This window comes from Mizuhopecten yessoensis, unplaced genomic scaffold (genome assembly GCF_002113885.1).
Source record: "Mizuhopecten yessoensis strain PY_sf001 unplaced genomic scaffold, ASM211388v2 scaffold716267, whole genome shotgun sequence".
NCBI lineage: Eukaryota > Metazoa > Mollusca > Bivalvia > Pectinida > Pectinidae > Mizuhopecten > Mizuhopecten yessoensis.
The window spans coordinates 423264-434267 of record NW_018480031.1 but is presented as its reverse complement, the minus strand read 5'-3'; positions in this window follow the sequence as shown (position 1 = coordinate 434267).

Genomic DNA, 11004 nt, shown 5'->3' with positions numbered 1-11004 from the left:
CAAGGTGAGTGGATGGCTTTGTAATAGTACTTACTTAAACATGTTCAGTACTCACCAATACTTGTCTTTCAAAATTTATTTTCATGTGTGTATCATGACTATAAACGTAAGATTTTATGTTGAGAGCAAATATATCACAGAAAATACAAACTACAACGTGTTGAAAAATAACTTCATTTGTTTATTTTCAACAGTCAGCTTACGACAATGACCTTCTTCTTTAGGGTGTAGGGGGGCCACTAACAAACTATGCCATTTCAAAGAAATTTGTCATTAGTTTTTTTATCAATCAACGATTTCAAAATACTTGGCCATTCAGGAAATTTGATTTCGAAAAGCTTTTCGATACTATATATACTGTATCGGTGTAATTTATATCGTATTTACCTTTGTTGGCGTAGCTTTTCTTGCATAGCCTACAAATGACAGTTGGCATGTCTAAATTTGATTTTAGTGCGGGTCCCACCGAACCTTCTTTTTTTTCCAGAACATGAACTATTTCCATACGGCTGATTTAATTGTCCCTGGATATGGATACCATTGCAATTCCCCGTCGTTAGTAACAGCAGCGGTGGCTGCCATTTTTAATCATGACCACGAGACGACAGCGACAGTGATCTCCCTTCCCATGGTTCTGTCGTATTAATTACTGTGAAGGATATTTTCAAACTATCAATAGTGACAAGTTTTCAATCGATAGTCGCCGACGTCACACCTGAGCGATAGTTTTCGATTATTAGCAACAACCGTCCCAACACTATTATTATATGTAAAGCCTACAACACAAAATAACTTTGTTTACGGTGAACTAGGTCGTTTTCCATTAAAAATAACAAGATATTGCAGAATAATAAAATATTGGCTGAGGATAGTATGCGATTCAACAAGCAATCTTGTTAGATCAGTATATAACATCTTGTATCAGGCGCTGAACAGTTTTCCAAACAAAATTGGGCTAGTGCGGTACAAGAACTTCTTTTTACGAATGGTTTTGGATACGCTTGGTACATGCAGTCTGTAGGTATTATAGAAGCCTTATAAATGCATTTATTTAAAAATTAGAATTAAAGACATTTTTGTTCAAAATTGGCAGAGGGAATTATCGGGCTCTACTGGAGCAAGATTTTATGTTAATCTTTCTAATAACTTTGAATATACCGTAAAAACCCATGTAATTTGCGCACCTGTGTAATTTGCGCAGGTACTTTTTGAGGCTGAAAATCGGGAAAAAAGGTTCTACTCGAATATTTTGCGCACCCAAAAAATCTGGAAAAAAAACGATGTTCATGCTCCGAAAATCGATCTCTGAATATATATTTTTTAAATATATTTCTATGATTTTTTTTTCATTGATGTAAAGTGATATTTAAAACCAAGAAGAAACTACGTAAAATGTGTATTTTGTTGCTTGTTTTCTTTGAATTATCTGATCACACATGACACACACGTGTGCGCATATCGGCATACATCAATTCATTTTAGCAATATTTTACATAAAACATTTACTTGCTTACAAAAACATATCAATTAATAAGTAATTCGATGTTTAGTAACCGCTGGTGCATATCTCCTGGTGAAAGACATAATTAGATACCTTTTATTGATCATAATTACGATCAGTGAGAAGGGCTCATCATGGCGGCTTGGGTTACGTCACTTCAAACCAGGTCATGTCACAGTTCAGTTTGGCCACGGAATTAGATTATCTAAGTCCGTGGTTTGGCGATATTTTTTTACAAATTACAATGCAGTAATGAGCTAACACTATCTCTGTGATTACCCGTTAACAATAGCTCTACTAATTGAAATGATTTGCAGTCGCGATCGACGGACCGTGTTGTTGTTTTTTTCACTCGCCAACACGTGGCGTGAATTACGAAGCCCTACTGCATTGTCATAACTACAGACTGATTTGACTGATAAGGGATTATAAAAAATATGTTTATACTAGAAGCGTGGACAGTCAATACATCCTCTTCAAATTTACTCCAAGGTAAAAAATAGTTAACGCAGACTATTTTTACGATGCTTCATTTAATAAATATTGAAATAATTCACGAGGTTATTATCAATCACGTGTTTACGTAATGTTAGACGCGAGATCAACATGAAAGTTAGCCGGAAAAAAAACATGCTATATGTATACGCATAGGCGATTTGAAAAAACTTAAAGAACTTACATAGATCGGAGCTTAAATTGAACAACTACATTTTCGTGATAGTATGGGGAAACGCACCGAGATGTCGAAACGCAATGTCGTAAGTTGATCGGCGATTCTCTGGCATAGGAATTTGGCTAAACTTTTTTTGTTAACAGTTACCTATTTATTAATACTTTTCACATAAACTCACATAACAACACATTATGTATCTTTTATTAATGTTTGACATAAATAAATTTGTTGATCGTCATTTGTCTTAGAGTTCCGTGTACCAAGGGACATAATCCAAGATGGCGATCTCTCAGAATCGTCGATCTTTTCCTGAAAAAAACTTGAATTTTTCTATACCTGTGTATTTTACGCACCCCCCACTTTGGGCGCAAATTACATGGGTTTTTACGGTAACCTATATCTCGACCTTGTCAACATAAAAAAGTTTTGTATAGCGTTAACAAAATTTAGAGTCTCTTCTCATCGTTTGAGTCTTGAGGTAGGCCGTTGGCACAGACCGAACCCTATTCCATATGCGAATCGTACATGTAGTTGTTGTGGGGTTTTAGAGGACGAGTATCATTTCCTTATGGAGTGTACCTTATATTCTAACATGAGACATATTTATATCAAGAGAAGGTATTTTCATGACCCAAACAGACCAAAGTTCCTGGAATTAATATCGACTACGAGCAAGAGTACATTGAAAAATATTGCCACTTTCATTTTTAAAGCGAATGAGATACGGAACAATAACTTATTTAATCAGGAGTAACGTCCACCCTGATGTCGTGAAACCTGCATTTATGTATGGAAAGTCGCTGTTTTACTTTATTATATATTTATGTAATTTAATGCATTGTACCACTACATATATCCTTGTATATATGCAACGTATTTATGGCACAAAGACATTTGTGTCTATTGCTGAATAAAGATTATCATGACCCCTTATATGCAGCCGTGGGGGGTCAACCCTGCTCGAGTGATGATTTTAATCATGAGTCATCACATGAAAATAATTTCATGTTATGTTGGTGACAATCCACCTGTTAGTTTTAAAGGAGATATTGTTTACAGGTTTATAAGGATGACTTTATGAAATCTTTTTCTAAATCCAAAATTAAGTTAAGATCTAGAAGATGTCTTTTGAAGGTTTTGCCCTCAATTATGACCTTCACCCGGCCCACTGTCAATCCCAAGGGGGTCAGCCCCTCCTTGAGCAACCTTCACCCCACTGTCAATCCCAAGGGGGTCAACCCCTACTTGAGCATAAAATATTTTCCTAATCATCTATTATATAAAGATCATTTTTTTAAATGTTGACCAAAAGCCATAAAGAAGATTCAAATGAGATGCAATTTGAAGGTTTTGTACACTTTCGACTCCTAATGGACCAAGCCTAGTTTAAGGCCACGGGATCTGCCCCTTAATGAGTAAATGAATATAATTCTTTTTCTCATCATCTAAGGTTCATTTATGAAATTTTAGCTAAAATTCTCCAGTTTCCTCAATTACTTTTAGAGGACATGTCATTTGAAGGTTTAATACTCTCGACCCCCTTTAACGCCGAAAATATAACTGTTTTACAGGTGACAAACCAGGACAGAGGGAAGGCAATCACAATAGGTCACCCGAGTCACTCAGGTGACCTAAAATCCTTGTATCATTAGATCCAATTGTCCATAATCTGATAAAGTGAGATCTGACCTAGTCCTTGGTGTTACTCAGTGGACGTCCTTTAACCAAACTGTTGGTGTACGTGTGTCTAGTGATGTACATCTTCTGGGGACTTTTCACCATTGACACAGGTTCCCAACAAGTGATGGTAGCATGGTTACTAGTGTCATCTAATTAAAGTTAATTAATTTTCAAATGGTAAAAAGACACAGTGTTTGCCGAGTTTCTTTTACAATTTGAAAACTAACTAAATAGAGTTAATCAAACATGATTACATGTATCAACCATCACGAGTTTGGGGACCTTTTTCTCTCACAACGTTCAGATATTATATATCTAGAAAGCCATGTTTCTCTTGGGAAAACATTATTCTAAAAAATTTCAGATGAACTATTAAGCCACCATGGAAGATAACAGCAAAGCATTTTTACTTGATGTTATAATTAGAACATTGACCAAAGAAATATCCAAGATGTTACCCTAATCAAAAATGAATACCAACTCCTAGCAGGTTTATCCAACAAGTCCGAGCGAGGAAACCCGTAGAGGTTGTTGAGGGGAAAAGCTATTTAACACTGGTTAAGAATGTGAATCAAGTTACTCATAACCCTTTTGCACTGAGCGAAATCAAATGGATATACACATCTTTCTGATAATTAATAGATCATTATCTATAATATAAATATCAATATAGCTTTTCCTATAATTATAGACATTTGTAGCTCCAACATGAAGCTATCAAGCATATTGTTTTGTACTTTTATCATTCGTTTATAAACACATTAACATCCACGAACATAGTTTCCACATGTGATACGTGTATTGTTTTAATTAACCCCACTTTATGGTACATGTAGGATAGTTAAAGTACATACTCGGGTCAAATAAACAGTTTCTGTAATTAAAGAAGGATGAGTGCCTAAACTTTGATTATCAAAATATTTCAGTCGCAGGTACTGGAGGACATCCTTTTTTTCATTTATTTTGAAATCTTATCATTATATAGAAATGGACAAAAAATAGGTCACTACCCCCCAGTTTTCAAGGATTGCCCTTTGCATCTAAATACCTAGGGGTACAGAATATTGGATATGTATCAGGTTTACCACTAAATCTAAATTTCAGTAGGAACACTAGTACTGACCAAGTTGAAATATATTTTACTACTTAGTTTTTTCAGAGAAGGGTCAACACAATGTAAATATATGTAACTAAGTCTTGAAATTAGATCATCAATCATATAGTAAAATCATCTGAAATTTACCACCATTTGGTTTAACTCATCAGTGAATACCATACGTGTGTATATATTTCTTTACAGAAAAATCTTCATGTTGATATTTATATTCTTCAATTTATATGTTAAAAAAAACATATTTTTTGTATTTTACTAATTTAAGGTGCATGAATTGGTTGTTCAAATTTTGTTATCGTTTAAATTGAAACATTTACAATCTTGCACTTTTGTAAATAGGCCTCAATGAAGGCATTCCTATTTGTCATATAACTCTACCAATCCTCCATCTTTACATTGATCTATGAGAAAAAGATTCAAATGTAAAAGCTGCTTTTAACACAACAGAACCTATCTTGACAGACCATCGTCCTGATATAACCTGTCTTGAGGGACCAGTGTACCTGTAAACTAAGACCAGTCTTGACGGGGCCACAGAATCTGATACAGTAGAACCTGTCTTTAAAAACCACTGTAACTTAATTGATAAGACATTGTATTGTCAGTAGAAATTTCTTTAGATTCAACTGATGAACTGAACATGAACTTTGATTTTTAATGATGTTATGATTAATAACAAGTGTCTGAGACTGTAGATCATATCTTCATTAAACAAAACAACTCATTTAGACTTTAAACAAGTAGTTGAGGGATAGTTTTGGTATGTAGTGCGGCTATGTATTTATAGCTAAGTATGTGTTACTGCTGCTCTATATAATCTGTACACCCTAACTACCTCAATTAACCTACTACACTTAGGATCCACCTGAAAAAACTTTGGCCCAGTCTTCAGAATTTCAAAGTCGGTAATACAAACCATTCCTCTTCCTTCTCTTTCATCTAGAATTCCGACCTACATAGCTGGTTTTTGAGATATTTGGCTCGGAATAAATGTCTTATCCGTTATAAATATCTTACCTAGATAACTCCAAATCACCTGACGGCTGAAGTTAAAATAATTTACTGCCAAAAATCTCGGTCATTTTCACACTCCAATATATTAACCACCTCATCACATTCATAACAAATCTCCTATTACTATAGAAACCTGGGTCTACAAGCACTTTCTAAATCTACTGGTATTAATTCTACGCAGAATTCTGGTAAAACTAAGCATGTAACCTGTATCTTTTTGATTAAGAAAATTATTCTGACATTTCAAATATTGCGAATTATCTGCTCAATTAAAAAATTATGCAAATGTGCAATTTAGGACTCAGAAATCGTTCTATATAGTTATCAATAGCGGCACTCATTAAGTTTTCCTGCACACTATACATGTACTTGTAGATGTATCGATGTCAGAATATCGGCCTCTACGTCCTGGTATTCTGAGGTGGAAAACTGTTGTTTTTTTTCTTTTTCTTCAATTCTGATAAATTTATTCTAAAAATATATTACAATGTTTTTGTATACGATATTGAGGTCAATTTTTTGAAACCTCTGCTAGGGATCAAACCCAGGACCTTTGGGTAACTATAGTCGGATGCTCTAAAGAAAAATCTTCTCTAGCCGAGTTGATAGAAAACTGCTAGTTTTTAATGGGTGACATACCCCTACTCCTGGAAAGAATGCATCCCAAGTGTTTCCATTGTTAAGTAATAGTTATGCTTTTGTAGCAAGGCTGAGCATTTCTGTATACTTTATAGCTACATATATTCATATATTGCTTTCGTATTCATTTTTGATTATACCAAACAATTAGATATGACAAAATAGACACAGATATCAGGGTTCGAATTTAAGCTCGCCTACTCGCGAAAAGCGAGTGCAAATTGCAAACTGCGAGTAGAGATTTCAGACACCAGCATTTTTTTGCGAGTGAAAATATTGCGCTGAATAATCCTCATTTCTAATGGTCAGTCTTTACAAATTCTTTCTTTGACAACTCGCGGTCATTTAAGCGGATTCAGCTTTTGTCATTAACAGAAGTTTACAATCGATACATGTCCTGTGCGCATGTCCGTTAGGAAGTACCTGCACAAATAATGATGACGTTTACCGCATGCATGATGTTTTTTGGTAATCTATTTTTAGTTACTATTTATAGCGCAAATACGATAGGCTTGACTAGTCACGTGGTTGTATTGGGGTTTCCTAAGGTTAAATTTCACAGCTCGCTGCACCGGCAAAATAACAAATGGACATATGGAGCAAGAAACTAAGATGCAGTTTCTATGCTATATCTTAGAATATCCTGAGCAGGCCAGCATCCTTTCACAGCAAGGTTTGCGTCATGTATACATCCCAATGACCATAATTTAAAATGTCATTTAATACTGTGTTGTTTTAGAATTTAATTCTAAGTTAACATGTCTAATAAAGTTGGAAAAATGCAAATTGCAAGTTGTTTTCTCATTTAGCAAGTAAGAAAAAATACCACTTGGGAAAAAATGCAAGTAGAAAATCTGGTTAAATTCGAACCCTGGATATGCAGCAGGCAGATTTTTTTCTGGAATACCAGATTTGAAATCCTCGATACTTGACCCTATTTTTTCTAACTTTTTTTTTTTAAATTATAGTCTTTGTTTTGTGAAAAATGTTCTGGTGTAAGTTATAGATAATGACAAGCATAACTACAGATAATATTTAGACACAAGAGTTATGGACAGGACGCCCATTTAAGATGTCCATTTTTCATGACCTTCACCTTGGAGTTATATGACCTTGGGTCAAAGGTTGTGATACCTCTAGGTCATCGACAAGAATTATTTAAAGTACGTTAACATCCAGCGAAACAGTATAGAATGACAATATGACTTTAGTAGTTGACTCCGTTTCCGAGATATTGTGATTTATCTGAAAAACACACCTTCGGCTCAGTGGCAATCGTCTCGATATGGGTAGCCCACATCTGTGACGTCACATGTACAAGTTCAACGCTGTCAAAACAGCCCTATGGGAATATACCAGAAAGCTTTGACTGTGCGTTCGTTATGTGAGCTTTTCGCTACTTATATGATATATTCCGTCGTCACTTACTTGTGTAGATACTATTTAAAGACTGCATACATATAAATGATTGGTTTTTTTCAATTTTTAATGAAGAAATTAGTTTTTGCCAGGAGGCAAATGGTGAAAAACTTTTCTCTCTACATAATTGGTTAATCTATTGACTGTAAATAATATACTCTTTATTATTAAATTAATCTTTAGAAAATTTGATGAACACCTATATATACAACACAAAATTGATTAAAAATTGAGTCAAAATAACGTAGGCGCACCGCACCCCTTTCTTTGCAATATGTAGATACATGATTGGAATTGACAAAAAAATGCATTGGTACAATAACTCATACTCAAAATGAGCAGCAACTTGATTGGCAAGCTTAAAATGTATACACAGATGATCAGTAATAATACTTTGTACTGTACAGTATCAGTCGTCATAGAAGTACATTTTCTCTCTCAGGCCCTGATGATTAGGTTGCAATTACAGGAAACTTTATTATTGTTAGCGCTCTTTATAAGCATGTTATCATTCAGGCTGTTTGTGGATTCAATACCTCTTTATATACCTGCTTATATAAATACCAGAATGATAACCAGTTAAGATACTTAAAATGCTTTGTTTTAGAATTCTCAAATGGCTATTTTGTTTTCTTTCATATTGTACTTCAACATTTCCATCATTTTTGTATAAAAAAAATCAAAAAATCTTGTCATTAACAAAAGAACTGGCATAAAATTATTAATCATCACAGAATAATAGAATCTTTCACCCCCTTGGGGATGCGACAGGGTAATCTCAACCCGAGGGATAAGATTCTTAAGTTGTCAAACACGAGGCTTGCCAAGTGTTTGACAGCTTAAGAATCTTACCCCGAGGGTTGAGATCACCCTGTCTCACTCCCAAGGGGGCGAATGATTATTTTTCTCTTACCCTGTTTACCCTCTTATGTATTTTATATAGACGTTACATCAATGCAAGACAATGTTGATGTGGCTAAATTGTCGACGTGACGTCATTGTATTGTAGCTATGATGTCATGGTATTGTAGCTATGACATCATACAATTGTTGAGAACGTGCAAAGAACATGTGTAGCTTGTCTCAACCCTAGGGTGAGATTAATAGAATCTTTCACCCCCTTGGGGGTGAGATAGGAGAATCTCAACCCGAGGGGGAGGATTCTTAAGTTGCCAAACACAAGGCTTTGCTGAGTGTTTGGCAACTTAAGAATCTTTCCCCGAGGGTTGAGATTCCCCTATCTCACCCACAAGGGGGTGAATGATTCTTTGTCTCTTACCCTGTTCTACCATTGTGTATCATATACACAATGTTATGATAACGTTACATGCTAAATTCAGGGTTGACGTGACGTTGATGGATTGTTGACTTGACGTCATTGTATTGTTGAAGTGACGTCATACCATTGTTATGAATAGGGGAATTGGTACAATTCAATTGAAGATGGGTCAATTCAATTCAATATATGTTTATTTAGCGTTCCATACATGTAATATGGGTATTTGGCAATCTGCTCCCTGCAAAGTAAAAAATATGCACCATTCCACAGGTGTATAAATCTGTAATCTAGTAGGGGAAAGGGTTGTACATGAGGTTATGAACGAATCAGGAAGTGTTTCAAGGGGAAGTAACATGTCAGTGAGGGATTGTTCTTGGAGAGGAAAGCATGCAATTTGTTGTAGAAAAAAATCCAACTTACCGAATCTTCACAATCTGTTACCTCTGTTTCAATCTTAATCCTCCATTTCTTCTCTTTAACGGCCTTTCTCGACATTTTCTCTTGTGTAATTATACGGTATACTAAAAGCACTTAAGAATGTATCAGGCTATGTTTATCTGTTGTTCCTGTGCCAAAATCAGGAAACAAAAACAAACGGATTCATTTCCCTTCCATGCACGTGGCTTCAAAGTGTCCAATTCCCTTTCTAGTTCGCTGTAACATTACGCCACACGTCAATGTACTCAACGACTTTTTTACCGTAGATTGACATTTTTACCATTTTCTTGTTTCACCTGACGCAGAAACATCAACAAACCGGCGAGACTAGGCCAATTATCTAATCAACGGGATGACGTCAGCGCCAGGCTTATAACTTTTTGTCAGTCACTCAGCATCCCAGTTATAGCAGACGATTCCATTCTGGACAAGCATTCGGGAGCGTTTTGGCGGTAAAGTATTCAAACTAAAAATTACTGTGCAAAAAGCGGGTGCAGATCGAGAAGATTGGCTTGCTTTCAACTTGATATAACGTATGATTTGCGGTAGAATATACTTCTTATATATTTCTCGGCTTTATTTTGTGGAAACATTGAAAAAAAGACAGTATCCCCCTTTCGGGAAGTGGGAAAACCTGAGTGTGTTATAAATAGAACATATAGGTAGCAGGCGCATTGAGTCGTCACGATTGATGACGTTCCAGAGTTTCATGGTGTGGAAAAACTTAGATAGACCATATTAAAAAGGCCGTATTAAAAACTAAGTTGTCACGATATCGCTATACAAACGTATTACCCAAATTTCATGGGGCGTTGTGTAATTTATCACTCAAGTACGCCATGTGCGTACAGGATATTTGCGAAAATGAACGTTTCAAGCTAACAAGAAACCATTAAATCACATCGGGGTCTTTGGTTAACCTATACTCAATTTCACACGACTTGCGTTTTAAGAACACATCCGGATACTTTCCTTTTACCCTTTTATCTGTTTTGTACGATGGCCGACAAGAGCCTGACAAAAAGATATGAATTTTCATATATTTTTGTACCATGGTACACTTTTACATGGTACACAAAGATTTGAAACATATCTTTGTGTACCATATGAAAGTGTACCGTGGTACAAAAAGATATGAAAATTCATATCTTTTTGTCAGGCTCTTGTCGGCCATCGTAGTTTTGTGTGTAATTTAACTACTCTAAATTGAATATCTTCATACTGGTTTTCACTTGATCAACGTTTCG